The 22608-nt window shown below is 35.1% G+C and overlaps 1 pseudogene; it reads left to right on the forward strand.

The window, feature by feature from the left end:
• The first annotated feature begins 6719 nt into the window (after positions 1-6719).
• On the forward strand, positions 6720-13924 carry LOC112652731 (programmed cell death protein 6-like; annotated as a pseudogene).
• Positions 13925-22608: the final 8684 nt, after the last annotated feature.

The raw sequence follows: 22608 nt of genomic DNA on the forward strand, positions 1-22608 counted from the left end.
CAACTATGGATTTCTGTCCTGCAGTCAAAGGCCACAAATAATGTAGTGTGTGGTTGCATTTTCCTTGAAGTAGTGAAATTTTTAGTGATGATTTTTCATGAGATAGCTTTATCTAAATTCCACCTGTTCCTCATGTAAACCTTGTTCTACAAAACTCAGAATTGCTGTTTGTCAGGCAAGTATTTGTTATACATTTCAGAAAGTAAGTTAATACAGCTATCACTTTTAGGCAGCAAAAAGTATATTAAACTATTAAGTATTTGTACTTTTAAATGTGGAATAAAATATACATTAGATTTATTCAAAGAGGGCCTTGCTGACAGTTAACAAATTTAGAAAGATTTGAAATTTAGATTTCAGGACAGTCATTAATCAACCCGAGACTATATTCTGCCCCAGACACTGTATTCAGATTGACTTTTTCAATTAGCTTCACAGTGTGAGAGGCTTTTCTAAGATCCAATCACAAAGCAGCCTGGATATATAGAAACAAGCTCAGGTGATCTTGGTTTATGGCAGGGAGGGTTTCTCAACTTCAGCACCACTAAATTTGGGGGTGTGTGTGTGATAATTTATTGTGGGGGACTCTCCGGTGCATTGTTGAATGTTTAAAAACATCTCTGGCCTCTACCCATCAGATGCCAAAGGCACCCCCTTTCCCAGTTGTGACAAACAAAAACTTTTCCAGACATTGCCAAATGTTCCCTGGGGGAAAATTTGCCCCCTGTTTATAGAGTAAGCAAAGAAGCCTTCTAAGTATCCAGGATTTAGAGCCACAACCTTGTTCACCAGATGCAAACCTCAGAAAAGTGTACCTAAGAATCTGATCTCTTTACTACTCTAAAAACAGATGCATGTCCACTGACTTGGTTTGTTGAAGCTCAGCAGTGGTAAATATATAATATACATATATATACTATATAAGGTTTAATTTGTGTCAGGTCTTTGTAAAGCATACATTTCCTAATTTTGGCTCCACTTGGTGCTTTGTTATTTTTGTTTATTTCATTCTAAACTTGTCAAAGGGTTTCTAGAAGGATGAGAACTTTTTACTATCACATTTTGCAGTTAAAACTGCTTTAAAGGCATTGTAATTCTTCGACATTAGAGATCTCACCATCTAGATACCTAAGGCATATATTTTTAAGGCTCAATAAAATTGAAGTCCTTTAGTCAATTATTGTTTTCAGTTGTTTCCACCCTTCCAACCCAACTGTGTGTTCAGAACATCCAAGGACAAAAGATAGTTAAATGATCATTTTCTAAGCAATTCACATTACCCAATATTTATTCATGTTTAAAATGGTTGGAAGCACAATAATGCTAATCTCAAAATATAGTGATAATCCCAGAATAAATTTATTGATTTATCATGAGATATCATGAGGCTCTGTTCATTTATGAGTGTGTCAAAAATTTCTTCTTTACATTTATATATTTATCTTTGAAAGTACGTTCCACAGGCTATCAATCCTCTCATTCCTTAGGGATTCCAAACATGGCCCCATCAGACCATCTGCCAATCTTGGTCACCACAAATAATTAACCCCACCATGAAGTATTTAAAATATGTAAAGGTTAAAAGATCATAAAAATGAGACCATATGTTCAAACATACCACGTGTGCTTTGGCAAGGAAAATGTACGTGTTAAGACAAAACTTAACAAGCCTGCCAGGGAAATAGATCAAAACCAGGACAAAAAGATTCTTTTCATATAAGCTAGGTATTTCCCTAGTGCTTACCCTGAGGTTAGAGAAGATGAGGAAACCAATATCCCTATATATCTGCCTGGCAAAGCTATCTTCCTTAATGGCTGAGAAGATAAAAGGCCTTGAACCCTGCATTTGGGGAGATGAACTGCCCTGGTCCAAATCCCGACTCCGCAACTAATTCTATCAACATCTTAATTTGGCAAAATACTTAATAACTTTGAGCCTCAATTTCCTCATCTATAAAATGGAAATGATTATCTTTTTCCTGAAATGTTTTGAGGATTAACAAGATAAACTGAAAAGTATTTAAAATTTTTCCTGTCACATAATGAAGGTTGCTGTTCTTTATTAAGAAAACAAATGTATATCCACTCTCCTCAGGATTGCTAATATTCTGGTGTCCATTCTTACTTATTTTAGATAATGGTCCAAGAAAACACTGGATATGTGAAGATGCATCCAGTTTTGGGCTGGGTGGCTCAGTTGTTAAGCATCCCAACCCTTGATTCTGGCTCAGGTCATGATTTTGGGATTGTAGGATCAAGCCTCGATGGACTCACACGCTGGGCATGGAGCCTGTTTGGGATTCTCTTTCTCCCCTGCCCCTTCCCACCTTTCTCTCTAAAAAGAAGAAAATATACGGATCAAGTTTTGCTAGGTGGCTCTACCACCAAAGCCAGATTGAGGAAGAACATATGTTGTCTTAATCTAGTAGTGCACAAGACTTTGTGTTCTGAGAGTGGGCCATCTGCACAGGTATGGGATTTATCCCACGAATGGGAAATAGCCAAAGGAGTCTTCTTGAAGATCACCAGAAAGACAGTAAAAAGTGGGGGATGTTGGATAGATTTCAACCATGCATTATACATATTCAATTAGTGACACCTGCTTATGCTGGTTGAATGAGTGGATTGTGAAACTGTCATAACCTAGGAAGAAATTACTTTTAGATAGCCAGTAGTTGGACTTATCCACGTCACACTTGCTATCCTTTAGAACTGATTATTTAATGTTGATTACACCACTATGTGTCAAATTGTTAAACTAAAAATTGTTAAAATAAAAACAATTAATTTTAATTTAATTTTAATTTTAAAATAAAAATTCACTCATTAAATAGCTAAGTAAGTGAGAATTAGTTCATATAATCCTCAAGGGGAAAAATGTAGTTTCCCATGCTTTTCGAGCCTTTTAGAACTTAAAGAAAATAATGAAATATTCCAGACATACAAAAATATATAAATAGTAATAAAGCAAACTTTTACTGAGGCTATAAGGGCTTCAGGAGTCCCAGCATTAATCTGAGGTCTGGGTTCTTACTTACTAGCTCTTCTCCTCACTTTTAGTACCCAAGCCTCTGGGTATACAAATTGTCAAATGCCTAGAGCAGCTAAACATTTGGTTATCAGTTTCCCACTCCGCTTTCTCTGTGAGTTTCAATAAGCCATAAATTTAAAGAGACATGTAAAATATTTCATTCAGCAATCTGTGTGTTTTTAGTGAGAAATTTTTTCAGGATATCTAGCCTCTTCAGTATTTTTTATCTGAATGTATTCACTATTATGAGTTTGAATTTTAAAATTTCATTTTATTTATATATTTCTGTCTGTAAGGTATGAATTATTAAGATTATTAAGATGGTGTCAAGATATGAATGACAATAAAGACAAAATTACCATGAACATAATTGGTATGCTATGAAAATTACTGTAAGGACAGTTTTCCATGGTGGAAATTTTTATACTTGAATTTCTTTTCAATAGTTCCAAAATAATAACTAAAAGAAAATCAGTCATCTTGTTACTCAGTGAATGTGAACTCTAAACCCAAACTATCCTACCCTTTCCAAACATCTTCTAGGATATTTTCCCAACTTATAAATTCCCCATTCTAGTGTAGATTGTCCTAAAAGAATGGAATGTGAGTGCTAGCAAATCCTCTTAGCTGTCTCCTCACCTAAAGTCTGTTATTAATGAGGAAATTCAATCTCTGTCTCTATCTGTGTGTGTGTGTGTGTGTGTGTTATCAAGTCTCAGAATCCCAACAATTTTCTTACCCTAGTGTAATGATTGTGCAGTAAACAAGTGCTGAATTGGTTATTTTAGCTACCCAGGGTTCTGATGAGCCCTGGGGTATCATCAAGTGGTAAATCTTGCATTGGTAACTATCTTCCATAAGAACTCCTCTGAGTGTGCTTCTGGCCAACTAAAGCTGATACTTTCTGCCAAATTTCTCCCTGGAGGGTCTGATCCCCACTTCTAACACCATTGGTGGTCCCATTCAGATCTGTCTTGGCCCCTCTGTGTGGGAAGAAAAAGGAAAGTGTTCCATCCAGTCTTAAGATAAGGAAACTGAGCCTCATATAGGTTAATTTTTATGAATTTAAATAATAAACAATGGAACCAAACTGACTCCAGAGCTCATAATATTTCACTATACTGCATTGCAAATATAAAAATACAGTTTTGTAAAATGCTGGCAGCCAGTAGTGCAGTAACTGATTTTAGGGATATTTTAAGTGGTTGGGGTTACGCTGGCTGCTTGTGGGAAGCCTAATTTCTTTGGAACAGGGCCTGGCACATAGTGACTGTTATATAAGTGCTTACTATTTGCCATTGCCACAAGCACAGACTCTGAGCAGCTTAGGTGTCACAAATACGTCATAACTTCCATGTGTATACTGCTATTTTCTGGATCCAGATTTAAGAAGAGGACAATTCCTTAAAGTATAAGCAATTTTAAGCCAGTAAAAGTTTCTGCAAACTGGAGTAGTGCTTCTGTGATGCTCGGTAAATCCACAATAATGTCAAGAAAGGAAACTATTTATGTAAATCCATCTGTGTAAAGCAAGATTAGATTTTTGTAGTACTCATTAACTTTGTTGTTGATCTTTTAGCCCTTAATACAAGCTTCTTTATCTCTCCATACATAAAGATACCAAGTTATGAGAAGTTTGTGAATTCGGACTAAAACCTATTGATTGATTGAATCTACGTTTGGATAACGGCTTAACAAAAGTGTCTCTCTAGAATGTCTGTTAAGAAGGAATATTCTTAGGAAAATAATAATATAAACAATGTTAAAGGAAAATTATTTAAATTATCTGAGGCAACACACATTTTTAAGTATCTTAAACTTTTCCAGTAACAACACAATGATAATATATAATCATGAGATCTGTTTCTTAAACCAGATCCACAATAATTTCTACTGGGAAATTCTTCCATTAGCCTGATGATCTTCTCACAGTTTTTACGTTATTAAGATCCCAAAGGCTACTATCTCCCAAATATTTTTTTTCAAACCAAACCTAAGAGTTTTTTTAAATAGAATTTAAATTCTCTCTCTTACTAAGCCACAGGTCAAGCCACGTTCTTAAATCCAACTTAGCTAGTAATAAAGATGACTTGTGATCAAAAAAGACGACTTGATAAAAATTTTATTTTTAATAAATAATCTGTCTTACTATCTCTACTTTTCTCTTTTTTCTGATGTAATGATTTTATAATGATCATTACATATTTTTAAATATTTTAATACCCACAATCTCAGAATGTATCATTGAAACATGTATTTTTAAAATTTTAGTTACAGCATTTATAAAAAGTTGGTAAATAAATTAATAAATATTTATTTTGATTCTGCGATGTGGTTATAAATTACTTCATATTTAGGAAATTCATGTTATTAAAGTCTTAGAAAATTAGGTGGCTATTTTTCTTGGCAGTGCTGAATTTGAATGCTTGTGAATAAATCTTTTGTACAAATCAGAATTTCAAATGTCCCTGTTTAAAACACACACACAACCCCACACACACATACATACACACACACACACACAGTATATAAGAATTTTGAGCCAAGGGAAAAGAAACTACTTGAATATCTCTGTCATTTCAAGTTTAAGTTTTTCTGGTCTTACTGTGTGATTTTTTTCTGAGAATCCAGACTTAAACATTTTCTGTATGAGGAAGTAACATGCGGTCTAAATAGCATCTGCCATTTCCTTACATGATCCCAAATTTTGGCATATGACTCAATCAGTGTCCTTTCCAGAGAAGAATGTCCTTTCCTCTATGACCATGTGAGAACAGAAACTATTGCCAGCAGCTGTGTCCCTGATTATGTAGACGATCTCCTGTCTTTAGAAGGATAGCACACATTGGCATTCATAAGGAAGACAAGGCATATGAAAGAGAGAAAAGAGAGTGACAGAGAGAGGGAGAGACAGAAACTGAGATGACTCACGTAGAGAGAGAAGGAGAGGGAAAAGGGAAAATTCAGGTGGTATCAATATGATTATCATGTATATTGCTTCAGGTCTGGTTCCTTACCTGTTTCCTGCCTTCCAAGGCCTGGTCTTTAAGCCTTTGCTTTTATCTGTAAAATACTTTGTTATCTGTCAATGTTCTCCTCTGCTCTTCAAGTGGACTATCCTTGCAGTCTAAGATTTCTAATAGAAAGAGGTATCCCAAAGTCTCTGTGGCCCTGCATTAGATAGTATGCAAGTTTGATAATATGGACAATAATTTAGACTGTACATTAAATTTTAACTATTCACCAAATATATTAATGTTATAAAGAAGGAGAAAAAAATCACCTGGCAGGTATCAGGATTATAGAAACTATTATTTCAAAGATCAGTACCTGAAGGTATTATTGAATTGAAAGTGACAAATCAGGCCCAACTAGAACAGATAGATGGGGAGACCAATCCAAAGTAATCCTCTTGAAGAAATTTAGACCGTGTCAGGATGCTGAAGGAACCTCAGAATCTTCAATTGAATTCAAGTTTTATTTTACCTTCATCACCCCTAGGGTATTGTAGCATCCTTGCTACAACAAATTATAACACACTTAGTGGCTTAAAATGACACAAATTTATTATATGCAGGCCTAGAAGAAGTCTAAAATGAGTCAGCAGGGCTGTGCTCCTTCTGGAGGCTCTGGGGAAGAATCTGTTTTATTTTTCTGATTTCTAAAGGCTGCCCACATTCTTTGACTCATGGCTTCATATTATTCCAGTTATGCTTCTATCATTACATCTTCTTTCCTGACCATGACTCTTCTGTTGCCCTCTTATAAGGACCTTTATGGTTATTGGGCCCACCTGATAGTACAAGATAATCTCCCATCTTAAAACCCTAAACTTAATCACATCTGCCAAGTCCGCTTTGCCATGTAAGTTAGCATATCAGGTTCTGGGCATCTTTGGAAAGTGTAGGCTTCTTTGGGAGGACATAGTTAGCTTACCATACCTGATACTACTTCTTGCAAAAGACTGCCAAACTATAGAAGTCAGTGCTACTTAGAAATCAGTGACTTGATATATTACCTCAGACTTCTCTGGAGAGGTCACTGGCCCTAAAAGGAACACTATCAATCTCAATGTGGGATTCTTGTGGGGGAAAACTTAGGAACTGGTGTATACAATCCATTTTTTCCTATGGTTTTGGACAGATGAGCACTTGTTAGAAACCCCACAAATGCTGAGAAGATGTCAGTGGGGATTACAGAAGTTTCTCTCCAGGTAGTGGAAACAAATCCAGCTGTAGGGACCCGGTTGCTGAAAGTCCTTTGGATAGGCCATGCTGCTTACCAACAAGCTGGCCAGGGCACTTAACTAGACCTCCAAAGATCTAGAAATGTGAGACAGAGGCAGATTCCATGCTGCAGATAGCCAATATTCCCACTATTCTGAAATCTGTGCAACTAGTGCTCTGCTAACAGGACAAGTGAGCATGTTCTGTGAGTCCTGGCATGCAGAATTCTAGGGACATTTCTGGAAACCACTTGGCCCACCACTTGCAATGCATCCCATAGATTACCAATAGCAGAATCCCTTACTACCTTTAGTGTAAAGGAAAGTGGATATAGGATCACCCAATAGAAGTTGGAACCACTGAGAGCCTATTATAGGAAGGCTGAAACTATGAAGGAAATACCATTGTTGCAGAAAAATCCACTGAAGCTGTGTGTGGGACAGGGCAGCAGGAATACCATGGCTTCTCCCTTCTTCCTATCTTCTAATCTACCACCATAGCCTGACATTAGCCAAACTCAGCAGGAAGCTTGTTGCCAATGGAAGCCTGAAAAAAAGCACTGCTTGTCAGAATACTCACTCTCTTCCACCTCTCCCCAATACAGGAAGAGCAGGGAAAGGGCAAGCAAGGGATCAACACAATAACCAACTAACTTTCAGAAATATTGGGCTAAGCAAAGAACAGTTGATTTCTTAACTATAGGATTTTCTATATGCACCGTGATTTTCCATGAAAAGGATATAGTATGTGGTTGAAAATGGAACTATTTTATGCCATGTCCTGTGCATACATGGTCTTAATCTCTATTCAAGGACTAACTATCCTTTGAGAAACTCTATCTTCAGCTACACTAACCCAGGAAAGTAGGACTGATCTTGTGGAAATTGCTCTGAGTTGGCTGCAAGAGTAAATTGTTTCTTAATAGACACCATCTACTCTCTTCTTGGGGGAGGCGGTGAAGTCCAAGTATAAAAACAGATAAGAAAATCATTGTGGCTTTTTCCTCTGCTTCCTGTGGGGGCCAAATTAGAATTTACTTTTTACTAAAAATCCTTGCATCTAAGACCCTGGCACTCTGGAATTTGAAAACTCAAACTAGAAATTGAACAGTCAAGAAAAATGAACCATTTTCCAGGGCACCATTTAGGGGGAAATCTAGCTTCTTAAGGGGCCTTTGTTTTCAGCTAATACAATCCAAGATCTTTTGCCAAGACTGGTCCACCTGCCAGACATTCAGCAAGCTAGTGAAGGCCAGACATTCTCAAGTAGTAGAAGAGGTAATGAAAATAAAAGAGCATGCAAAACCTGATGTTTTTCTGCATGCTTCTCTTACCATAGACATTTAAAAAAAAAACAAAAACAAAAATAAAAAGTAATTACTGAAAGCTATCACAGCACAATTTGCTGAGTCACTGAATTAAGTTTTTTTTTTAATAGACCTGTTTATTTCTAGAGAACTGTTGATTTTTAATAGAGATGTTACTATTTGAATCCAAGTGGAGATTTTTGTCCACTTAGGCATCCAAAGCTAAGGCTGTGTCAAATCAGTTACTATATGTCAGGCACAAAGAAATTGTAAAAAGAAAGACAAAGTTTTAGGGAACTCTGAGCTTTATCAGAGCTCCTTAGTTGAAGAATTAATGTGCTGAAAATATTACAAAAGAGTTTTAAACTTGGGATCAAGAAAGATTTCATCCTGGTCCCCCATGTAATAGCTGTGTGATCTCAGCTGGTCATGATTATTTTTGATTTGAGTTCTCTCATCTGGGAATTGAAGGTGGAAATGCATATCCTATATACCTTGGGTCATCACTGAGAGACAAAATGAGATCATGTCTGGGATAATACTTCTAAATTATCAACTGCTCTTCTATAGAAGAGGATGGCCAAAGAAGGATGCATACTTTGCTCTAGACTTATGCCAGTGGCCTTAACATGCTAAGATACCTAAAAAATGAAATCAGCCTCCTTCCCTGTCCTCAGAGAAGATTTCTACAAGTAATTCATAAAATTAGTACCTCACTGGAAATGAAGTCTGATTTAAGGAACATCAGCATTGAGAAACTCCTTGGAAGACAGGGATGTTTTTTCTTTCACAATACTGTGAACAATATTCATGTGGTTTTAGAAATTACTCCAATATATCACATCTCTAAACTGAAGGTTTTTTCTTCTGATTTTCCTAGAAATTTACCTTCACCACATGTCTGCTATGAATTAATCTCTTCTGCCCAAGCCACAGTCTTGGTAGTAACCATTGCTATTCCTTCACATATCATCCTCTGAGCCCTCTGAGTACCAGCATTTCATTAAACAGATTTCTTCTGGTCTTAGAAACATGACAGTGGGTATACCATAAAGATGGAAGTTTTCAACATTTGAATCATGTAATAACATCAGAAGTAATGTTAGAAATCATCTTTTTTAATGGTTTGTGAGATTTTTATTACCACAGCCTTTTGTAAAATTAAATCTTGGATAGAGTGTCATATATAAAACAGATTTGACCAAAACTGCTTTGAATAAGGGAGAGAAAAAAGAGGGGCAAAGCTCTAACATAGTACTCAATCTCTTTGTTTCAATGCAGATGCTAAGGTTCCATTGAACCATTTGAAAATCAGTCTATATAGTCCAACCTCTCCTTCCCTCCAGAGCTTCACTCTCTTCTATAAAGCCACCAATGAGTTGTTCAACCTTTCAATATTTCCAATGGTGTCCATCCTCCCAAAGAAGGCCATCCTATTTTTTGACAACTTTGCTTATTTAGAAATAGCAAGTTCATTCTTGCTAGTTTCCTTTTAAGTTAATATCAGAAGGGGAGACAGAACGTAAAGACTGCTAACTCTGGGAAACGAACTAGGGGTGGTAGAAGGGGAGGAGGGCGGGGGGTGGGAGTGAATGGGTGACGGGCACTGGGTGTTATTCTGTATGTTAGTAAATTGAACACCAATAAAAAAAAAAAAAAAAAAAAAAAGTTCTTCTTGTTGAACCTAGAACAAAACTAGATTATACTGTATTCCATGTAGTTGAATCAATGATATTTTTCATATTTCTCTGAAAACATTTTTTTGACAAACTAGATATCCTGATCTTTTTCAACTTTCTTATAATGTAAGAATATGTGGTCCTAATTTCTCTTCAAATAACTCTCCTTTGCATTTCCTTTAGTTTGTCAATGTCAGTTTTAATTTGTGCACCCAGAACTATGAACAGTAATTCCTATCTTGATTGCAACCATCAACTCTCTAATTTTGAACATTTTAACTTCTATTCATATGGCCTGCATTTGATTTGGAGGAGACTCGTGGAGCTTAGGCAACTAAATCCCTGATATTATTCCTTAATATGCTACTGCAGAATAATATCTCCAATACCTTAAACTTGTAAAAATATTTTCATGGCTTCATTTGGTCATTTTCTTTAGCTGTGACTTATGAAGCCAACTACATGGTTCAGTTAGAAAGATTTCCTTCTTCTTATCATTTATAGGATCTGTTTTGTAGGATTTGATAAATCATCAACTGTATATTGTTCACATTTTATTCTGTCAATCACAGAGACATCATCTTCTTAATTTTCTGTAGATCTTTATTAATATAACTTCTTTTACAAAACAGTTGGTCATTATAAATCCAAACTATGTAATCATGGCTACCCATTTATATCTGACATAAAGAACTTTTTGGCTATAGAATTTTTGAAGTTTGAAGAGGGCAGACTATAAGCCTGAAAGGATAGGAAACCTGCTAAGTTTATTATGTTCTTCTCCAATGGTCCTGACATTTCAAAAATCTACCCCCAAACTAAGGGTTTTAGATGAATTTTTTTAAGCAGCAGAAGATCAGTCTGAAATTTCATTTTCCCTAGGAATTTTTTCAACTTTGTGGGTTCCAGCCAGATACTTTGCCTTCCTTGAATGTATTTTCATGTGGTTTTATAATATTTATTCAGCATTATTTTCCATTAGTTCTCTATTTTTAATTGTTGGTAACCATTTCAGTGTGTAGCTATTACATGGTGCAGAACTGATTTATCCACATTAATGTCTGAGGAGACCATGACCCATTTTATTTGCTGCGTGGTCCACCCCAGTATTCATGGCAGGTTTTCTGAATATTTCTGATGAAGTCTTTAAGCACATGTAATTCTGAAAACACATTCCCATTTAGTAAGACTTAAACAGGATGGTAAGCCCAACATGGCAAAGGTTTCTAAAAAATTCCATAAACATTAAGCATATTTATGTCATAGCATTAAGTTTGGTCAATTTGAAACTTACTGTATTGTAGTATAAGAGGCATTTTGTTTGCTTGTGTTTACTTTCCCAGGAGTAAATGCGTTTTGGTTAACCACAATGGCAAACTTAGTCAAGACATTTATGTCAACAAATCCTACTGCTTAACAAAGTCACATTCTTAGTTTCTAGGACAGCAGACTGGATTCTAAGTAATAAGGTGTTTATAAGGCATGCTGTAAATCTGGGACTATAAACATGTCTACTTTTCTGTTAAACCTGCTGCTGTGCATGAGGTACAATAAGCTCTCTTTTCAGTTTTATGGTGGCCAGTATGTTGGCTTGCCAATCCTGATTGCTGTTGATTCTGCTGTTCCCAAAGCCTCCTGCCAAGTTCTTGACCCAAGTCACGCTCCCTGGTGATGTCATAATGCTGCTAAGAATTTACTCATTCAGTGTACCTGCAGGGATGCCCCAAGAGTCACATACCTTCTCTATTAGTCACACACTTGTTGAAGAATAACATGAAAAAAACAGGACCTCTTCTTCCCCTGATTTCAAAGGTATCACATTTTTAGGTCTTTCATAATGAGCCTATAGATGATATAGTAAGATGACTTTACAGAAATCATTTTTAACATGGCTTTTTCTCAAGAGTTAACAGTACTATTTTTATTGTTTTGATAAGAAGCAAGATTTTCTCTAAATCTATAAGCAAAATTTATTTCAGTTCAACACATGTTCATGAAATGCAGTGCCTGGTGTTTGAGATTTTCATCATGGTTACTGATGCCAAATATCTGTAGGAAAAGAAGAGAAACTGGTAGTAAATCTGAGTATTTAAATTACATGATGTCAAATATGTCTATTTTGAAAAATCTGATCAACTAAGTTCTTCACTTTCACCTAAATATTCTTTACATAGGTATACCTTGCATTTTGCCTTACTTTACACTTGATTTCCTCATCCAAAGTGCTCATAGAATAAAGTTCCAGAGATCCTGCTAGAACAAATATTAAAAACAAATACAAACCTTCAACAAAAAAAATCTCTTAAAATCTGCTGGTTTTGAGCTCAGTCCCAAATAGCTCTTGTGTTTGTACACTTTTTGTTTCTCAGATGAACACTACCAAGATAACATCAATGTTTTAACCAGGCATGAGCAATGACCCAAATACAAATGACTAAAAACCACCAGTTAAGTTCTCATGGACTATCAGACTTAGAGCTTATCCTCTATCTTTGATATGTCATAATATTTCCTCTCATACTTCATTTAATGAAGGAGGTTTTTTTAAAAGATTTTATTTATTTATTCATGATAGACATAGAGAGAGAGAAAGAGAGAGAGAGAGAGAGAGAGAGGGAGAAGCAGGCTCCATACCAGGAGCCTGATGCAGGACTCAATTCCGGGACTCCAGGATCATGCCCTGGGCCAAAGGCAGGTGCTGAACCACTGAGCCACCCAGGGATCCCCTAATGAAGGAGTTTTTACTAAAAGATTCTCTTTTGCTACCTTAAGGAAGAAAGAAATCCCATCAGTAACTAAATTCTTTGATCAAACATTTACAGGCTATTTCTGAAAAGTTCCTTAAGTTACTTTGCACAATTATACCTACATATTTAACATTCAATTTGAAAATTAACATGAATTAAGCAAAAACCATTTTATTAAAGTTTTTGAATTTTAGTAATAGACAATTTGCAAAAGAAAAAAGTTCCTGTAGATCCCACAACTTAAATTATTTTTGCCATGATGTTAATCAAATCTGTTGATTTTCTATAATAAAACCTAAATACCTCTCATGTTTCCCTGGCACCTGAGCCCATGGCGCCTACCCTACTGCCCAGGCCCCAGGGCCAGGCCTGCTAGATATGCAGTGCTGCCAGACCAGAGCTCCTTGTGGAACACTTTCTAGAGGGTTGATGAAGACAGGAGTAGGGTGATATGAACAATAAGCTTCAGCAAGCACTATCCAGTGGCACATGGACTCCATTTAATCAGTTGACTGAAAGGTCAAGCATGTCTATGTTTGAGAGAACAAGGCTGGTATGACCTTCAGCAAGTTCACTGGCATCTGGAAGTACATCACAGACTATCAGAATGACTTCCACACTTAATGACAGGGACAATTGTAGGATGATTGACAAGAACACTCTCAGGGTACTGGCTCTCTGACCAGTTTCATAACATCCTCATTCACAAGTTTGACAAAGACAGGGGCAGATCATTTGATGTTCATCCAGTGCTGCATCATCTTACAGAATGCAAGATCAGTGATATTGAAGTTTCTGTGGCCTGCTAAGTGCAATACTCCATGATTTCCTTACCAACATCAACAGATACATTTAGGCATTACCGTACTGATCAGGATGGCTGGATTCAAGTGTCATATGACCAGTATCTGTCCATGGTCTTCGGCATCTTATAACTCTAGCCTTTGCAAATAGCAAGTGACTTATGGAAGACTAAAAATTCCAAATCTCCCTTTAAAGAAACAGGACACAAATGCAGCTACATTTGTTCTTCCTTTAGATTTTATATAATTAATATTTGAGGACTTGACTGTACATATGTGGATAAGCATATTAAGGTCTTTGCAAATGTAACAATAGTTATAATCATTATTCACCTGCAAACATTTGATTTGAGACTGTTCAGTTGTCTCATAAAGTAAGATGCAATAATGTTTCAGGTATCCTGCATTCAAAAAATTTATCATGTGAATTTCCAGATAGCTCCAATTCTATAGTGGAAATACTCTCATTAGCCAATAGGAATTTTAAAATAACACAGAACTTGCACAGAGGCTTTTATGTATCTTATATTTTTTAAACAGGGTTTATTGTATTTGTTTAAATATACAGCATAAGCAGTAAAGCAAATGTGCTTCCTGTCCTGCCCCTCAAAAAAACTAATGTAAAAGCAAAAATAAACTCATGACATCTATAAAATTCAGTATTAGTTTAACATGTTATACGGTTGTTTTAATGATACAGAATTACTACTTGCACTGTGAATATGATAAAAATTTTTATTATCACTACACTATATGCTTCATGTAGACAGACTCATGTCTGGCTTTTCTTACCATTTTGAAAGCTTAGAAAATATTTGGGGAGAAAATGAGTTAATAATCCTTGTTAATATGGACGACCTTTAAGATACCAAGCAGAACAAAAATGTACAATATTTTTACACTGAAAACTACAAAACATTAGTGAGGGAAGTTGAGAGGAGCTAAATAAATGGAGAATATACCACGTTCATGGACAAAAAGAACCTATATATAAAGATATCACTTTACCCCAAACTAATCTATCAATTCAGTGTAAGCCATGTAAAATCCCAACAGGTACGTTTTTTACAGAAATTGATGATTCTGAAATTCATAAGGAAATGCAAAGGCTTATGAGTAAACAAGGAAGTTTTTAGGAACAGTAAATTTAAAAACTGAAAGCCTTACTACCATATATTAATACTCATTATGAACTAGACTAATTTAAAAAGTGTGGCATTATAGGAAACCTGAGAAATGGAACAGAATAGAGTCTATAACCTGAACAATAGATGTACAGCCACCTGATTTATGACAAAGGCAACACTCTACAGTGAAGTGCAGAAAGTATGGTCTTTTTAGTAAGTAGTGAGGGGTCAATTGCGTATCCATACAATAAAAAGTTTCTTGACCCCTATTTAAACCGTATAAAAAAATCAATTCCAGATTGATTGCACACTAAATGCAAGAGGTAAAACAAATAAAGCTTTAAAGTGAAAACAAAGAGAATATCTTTGATACCTCAGAATATTCAAAGGTTGCTTAAATAGGCCATTAAAAGCACTAACCATGAAGAAATGATAATCTATAAATCTACAATAAAATAAAAACAACATAATAAAAATATAATGACCTGAGATTCCGTAATAGATTGAGTAACAAGAACCAGATTTACTCTCCCATCTGAAATAACAACAGCAACAAAAATAGACAACAAACAAAACTACCATTCTCAGAATACAATAGGTCAGGGGTAAAAAAAAGGCAGTGATATTGAGAGATGGAGAACAAATGAAGTGGACTCTATTATTGTCCTAGCTCACTCCCTTGAGAGAGTTGACAGTGTGCAGTACAAGTTGGGAGAGGGGACCAAATAGAGCCCAGCAGATTCCCTGAGTTGAAGAGACAAGGCTAAGTATCCAGGGAGACCAAGGAGGCTAGAGTTCATAGGACAGACACCAAACAGCAGACAAATAATTCTGGAGATAAGTATTTAACTGAGTACTACCTGGAATATATATTTGGAAACCACCTGAGGCCACAAAAAAAATTAGGGTCTCTCTAATAAGAGAATATTAGAGGGAGCAGTGCCTAGCACTTACAAAGTTCAGATTAATGCCTTTTTGCACCAGCCAGACTGATAAACCTGATGATTCACAAAGGGTGGAAAATAACAAAATGGAGGTGTTTTAGTAAGAGAAAGAAATTTAAAATTGGTCTTAGACTAAATACTCCTGATAATGCCTAACTCTTAAAAGCAAACTTAAAAGAATCAAACTGTTTCCAACTAATTTAACTGCAAAGTTTAAGAATATTTATAGGAAGAGTACCTGGGTGGCTCTATTGGTTGTGTCTGGCTCTTGATTTTGGCCAGGCCATGATCTCAGGGTTCTGGGATTGAGCCCCACATCAGGCTCTACACTCAGTGGGGAGTCTGCTTAGGGTTCATTCTGTCCTTCTCCCTTTTCCTCTGCCCTTCCTCCCCCTGCTCATGCTCTCTCTCTCTATCTCAAATAAAAATAAGTAAGTCTTTTTAAAAAGAATATTCATAGAAATACAAAAATATCTAGAAACCAAGTATGTGGAATCACAAAGCCAATTTAATTGGCATTTAATTAAAGATTACCAAGCATACAAAGAAGCAAGAAAAATACATTCCATAATGAGGACAAAAATCAATCAGCAGAAACCAACTCAGATGACACAGATACTTTAACTGTGTTCCAAATATTCAAATATTATGTAGAAACAGAGAAGATATAAAAAAAATCCAAATTAGAGGTAAAAACAATGTCCGCAATGAAAACTACACTGTTTAGGATTGGCAGCAGACTAAGTATTTTAATAAAAAGATAAATGAAGAAAAATAATGGAAACTCTCTAAATGAAAACAAAAAAAATTTTTAAATTAATTTTTAAAAAGCATCAGTGGGATATGGGATGAATTCAAGCAGCCTAATATATGTATAAGTGGAGTTTACAAAGAAAGAAGAATGAGGCATGAACTATAGTTGAGTAAATAATGTCCAAAATGTTTCAAATATGATGAAAAACTATAAACTCATAAATCCAGGAAGTTCCATAAATCCTACACACAAGAAAATGAAGAAAAGTCACCAAGATATATTATGAAATTGCTTAAAACCAGTGAGAAAAAAAAACAGTAAAAAAGAAAAAATCCTTTATATATTTAGTTTTTAGATGTTTACATAGTAGATGACGTATTATGTATAGAGAAACACAGATAAGGATGACAACATATTTCTCATCAGAAACAATGTGAAAGACAGTTGAGCTACATCTTGAAAGTACTAAAAGAAAAAAAACAACTGTCAAGCTACAAATCTATACCCAATAAAAGTGTCTTTTAAAAGAAATATTCATCACTAGCCAATCTTCAAATAATAGAAAAATAGTACTGGATAGAAATCTAGATCTATAAAAGGAATGAAGAGCCATCAGGGTAGCTACATGATAAACTACATGGTAAATATGTCAGATTTTTCTTATTATTTAAATATTTTATTAAATACAATGATAACAATTATTTGTGAGATACATATGTATAATAAATAAAGTATAGCATTAAAATCAGGAGTAGAGAAATTAAGGTATACTATACAACAATTCTTATAATATATGTGAAGTAGTATAATACCCTTGAAAGTAGAGTGTGATTGGGAGAGGTCAAAGATGTATAATATAAAATCTAAAGCAACCACTTACATAATGAAACAAAGAGTTATAGCTAATAAACTAATGAAAGAAGTAAAATAAAATCATTAAAAAACACTCTTAAAACACGACTAATTAAAAGGCAAAGATTTTCATATTGAATTTCTTAAAAAGCAATCCTCAACTATATACTACTTACAAAAAAGTCACTTTAAATCTTTTTTTTTTAAGATTTTATTTATTTATTCATGAGAGACACAGAGAGAGAGAGAGAGAGAGAGAGGCAGAGACACAGGCAGAGGGAGAAACAGGCTCCATGCAAAAAGCCTGATGCTGGACTCCATCCCGGGTCTCCAGGATCACACCCTGGGCTGAAGGCAGCGCTAAACTGCTGAGCCACCCAGGCTGCCCAAAAAAGTCACTTTAAAGATAAAGACACAAATAGCTAAAAGTTAAAGGGTGAAAAATAATATACCACACGAATACTAGTCAAAGAAAATCTAGAATAGCTATAATTACATTAGAGAAAGTCGATTTCAGAGCAAAGAATATTTCCAGGGAAAAGAATATTATTTCATAATATTAAAGCAGTCAAATCATTAGGAGGAATAACAATACTAAATAATGTATTTGCCTAACCAAAGAACTGCAAAATACATGCAGAAATTAACAACTCCACAAATGGAGAGTTCAATATCCTTCACCCAATAATTGATAGAATAAGTAGACAGAAAGTCAACAAGGACACAGAAGATTTTAATAATATTAACAAACAGCTTTATTTATTTATTTTAAAAAAGATTTTATTTATTTATTCATGAGAGACACAAAGAGAGAGAGAGGCAGAGACATAGGCAGAGGGAGAAGCAGGCACCCCGTGGGGAGCCTGATGTGAGACTCAATCCCAGGCTCGGGATCATACCCTGAGCCAAAGGCAGAAACTCAATCATTGAGTTACCCAGATGCCCCAGGCAGCTTGATTTAATTGATGTTTTCAAACACTCCACTCAACAGCAGCAGAATATATATTTCTTTCAAGTCCACCCAGAACATTTACCAGATAGACCATATTCCAGGCTATAAAACAAGATCTCAGTAAATTCAGTAACAAAAGATAAAGAAATCAAAGAATAACACTAAAGAAAGCCATCAAACCATAAAGGAAGAGAGTAAGAGAAAAAGAAAGGAACAGAGAAAAACTACAAAATCAACCAGAAATCAGTTAACAAAATGGCAATAAGTACACTCCTATCAATAATTAAATGTAAATGGACTAAATACTCCAGTCACAAGACATAGGGTGACTGAATGGATAAAAAACAAGACCCATCTATATACTGCCCACAAGAGACTGACTTCAGACCTAAAGACACGTACAGGCTGAAAGTGAAGTGATGGAATAAGGTGTTCCATGCAAATGAAAGAAAAACGCTGGGATACAATACTTATGTTAGACAAAATCGACTTTAAAACAAAAAATGTATCAACTTTAAAACAAAAAAATGTATCAATAGACAAAAGACATTGCATAATGATAAAAGTATCAATCCAACAGGAGGATGTAACAATAGCAACTACCTATGCTCCCAACAGAGGAGAGCTAAATGTATAAAGCAGATAGTAACAAACTTGAAGAAATTGACAGCAATACAATAATATTAGGAGTTTAACACCTCATTTACATCAACGCACAGATCATCCAAACAGAAAATCAACAAAGAAACAATGGTTTGAACAACACATTAGACTAGATGGACCAAATAAATATATACAGAACATTCCATTCAAATACAAGAAAATACACATTCTTTTCAAGGGCACATGGAATACTATCCAGGATAGATCACATGTTAAGCCATAGAACAAGTCTCAGTAAATTTAAGATATATATAAAGCATCTTTTCTGACTGCAATGGTATGAAACTAGAAATCATTACAAGAAAAAAAAATGGAAAAAATACAAATGCATAAGTCTAAACAACATTCTGCTAAGCAACCAGTAGGTCAACAAAGAAATCAAAGATCGAATAAAAAAATACATAGAAACAAGTTAAATTGAAAACACAACGATGCAAAATCTTTGAGACAGAGCAAAAGCAGTTCTAAGATAGAGTAATAACAGGCCTATCTCAAGACACAAGACAACTCAATTAAAAAATATAACCTTCACCTAAAGGACCTAGAAAAAGAAAACAAAAAAGTCAGAAGTTAGTAGAAGGAAGGAAATAACAAATACTAGAGCAGAAGTAAATGAAATAGAGACTAAAAAAAAACCAATATAAAACATGAAGGAGGGCAGCCCCGGTGGCTCAGCGGTTTAGTGCCGCCTTCAGCCCAGGGTGTGATCCTGGAGACCCAGGATCGGATCCCACATCGGGCTCCCTGCATGGAGCCTGCGTCTCCCTCTGCCTATGTCTCTGCTTCTCTCTCCTCTCTGCGTATTCTCATGAATAAATAAATAAAATTTAAAAAAAAAACATGAAGGAAACCAAGTGCTGGTTCTTTAAAAAAATAAAATTGATAAACCTTTTGCCAGACTCATAAGGAAAAGAGAGAGGAGTTGAAGGCAGAAATTAAGGAAGAGAAATAACAACCACAGAAATACAAGGAATTATAAGAGAATACTATGAAAAACTATATACCAACAAACTCAACCTAGAAAAAATGGATGAATTCCTAGAAACATATGATTTTCCATCTCTGAATCACAAAGAAATAGAAAACTTGAACAAAATGATTACTAGTAATAAAATTGAATTAGTAATCAAAAAAATTCCCCAACAAAAGTCCAGGACCACGTGGCTTCATGGGTAAATTCTACCAACCATTTAAAGAAGAGGTAATACCTATTCTCAAACTATTCCAAAAGATAGAAGAGGAAGAAAAACTTCCTAATTTGTTCTATGAGGCCAGCACTAGACTGAAACCAAATCAGACAAAGACCCTACAAAAAAGAAAAAGAAACACACAAACATGTGCACACACACACACACACAGCAGAAAACTCCAGGATCACATCCCTTATGAACAGTGATATAAAACTCCTCAACAAAATATTAACAAAATGAATTCAACAATACATTTAAGGGATAATTACCACAAGTGGGATTTATTCCAGGGATGCAAGAGTGGTTCAATATTCAAAAATCAATCAATGTGATACATCACATTAACAACAAGAAGAATAAAAACCATATGATTACCTCAAAAGATACATAAAAAGCAGCATTTGACAAAATACAACATCTATTCATCATAAAACCTTTCAATAAACTAGGCTTAGAGGGAACATACAAAAAAATCTACAATTCTAAAAAACTGAAAGCATTTTCTCTAAAATCAAGAGTAAGACAAGGACTGTCCACTGTCACCACTTTTATTCAGCATAATACTGGAAGTCCTGGCTGTGGGAATCAGATAAGAGAAAAAAAGAAAGAGAAAGAGAAGAAAGAGAAAGAGAGAAAGAGAAAGAGACAGAGAAAGAGAAAGAGCATCCAAATTGGTAAGGAAGAAATAAAATTGTCACTATTTGCAGATGACATGATTCTATATATAGAAAACCCTGAAGACTCTACCAAAAAACTACTAGAATTAATACATGAATTTAGTAAAGTTGCAGGGTACAAAATGAATATACAGAAATGTGTTGCATTTTTATACACTAATAATAAACTAACAGAGAAATTACAATCCCACTTACAATTGCATCAAAAAGAATAAAATAACCAGGAATAAATTTAATGAAGCAAATGAAAGACCTATACCCTGTAAACCATAAGACATTAATGAAAGAAATTGAAAATGATACAAACACATGGAAAAGAGACATGTGCTCATGGTTAAAATTTCTGCATTATCCAAAGCAATGTATAGATTCAGTTCAATCCCTCTCAAAATACCAATAGCATTTTTCACAGAACTAGAACAAATAAACCCAAAATTTGAATGGAACTACAAAAGACTGAATATCCAAACCAATCTTTTATAAAAAATTGTTTTATTTTTTTGTGAGTAATCTCTATACCTAATGTGGGGCTCAAACACCAAGATCAAGAGTTATATGCTCTTCTGAGGCAGCCAGGTACCCTGCCAAAACAATCTTTAAAAAAAAATTATTTATTTGTTTATTTATTTATTTATTCACTTATTTATTTATTAGAGAGAGAAAGCACACATGAGGGAAGAGCAGAGAGAGGGAGAGAGAAACTTAATCAGACTCTGCACTGAGCATGGAGCCTGGCATGGGGCCTAGTCTCACAACCCGGAGATCACAACCTGAGCCAAAAACAAGAGTCAGACACTTAACCAGCTGCACAATCCAGCTGCCCCCCTGCCAAAGCAATCTGTAGAGAAAAGAACAAAGCTGGCAGTATCACAGTCTTGGATTTCAAGATATATACTACAAACTATAGTAAATCCAAACAGTATGGCTATGGCTCAGGTCTTGACCTGGGGTCCTGAGATCAAGTCCCACATCAGGCTCCCTGAAGGGAGCCTGCCTCTCCCTCTGCCTATATCTCTGCCTCTCTCTGTGTCACTCATGAATAAATAAATAAAATCTTAAAAAAAAAAAGATATACAGATGGCCAACAGATATGAGAAGATGCTCAGCTTCACTAATCATCAGGGAAATGCAAAGCAAAACTACAATGAGATATCACCCATACCAGTCAGAATGGCTAGTATCAAAAAGACAAGAAATAACATGTTGGTGAGAACTGGAGAAAAGGGAACCCTCTACAGTGTTGGTGGGAATGTAAATTGGTACAGCTACTATAGAAAACAGTATGGAGGGCCTTCAGAAAATTAAAAATGGAACTGCCATGTTGATCCAATTAATTCCACTATTAGGTATTTACCTAAAGAAAATGAAAACATTAATTTGAAAAGATATGTGTGTTCCTATCTTTATTGCATCATTATTTATAATAACCAAGATATGAAAGCAACCCAAATGACCACTGATAGATGAATGAATAAAGAAGATATGGCGCATATACATACATATATATATATATATATATATATTATAGCCTTAAAAAAGAATGAAATCTTGCCATTTGTGACAACATGGATGGACCTAAAGGGTATTACACCAAGTGAAATTAGCAAAATAGAGAAAGACAAATACTATGTGATTTCGCTTATATGTGGAATCTAAA

This window comes from Canis lupus, chromosome 4 (assembly GCF_003254725.2).
Source record: "Canis lupus dingo isolate Sandy chromosome 4, ASM325472v2, whole genome shotgun sequence".
NCBI classification, from domain to species: Eukaryota; Metazoa; Chordata; class Mammalia; order Carnivora; family Canidae; genus Canis; species Canis lupus.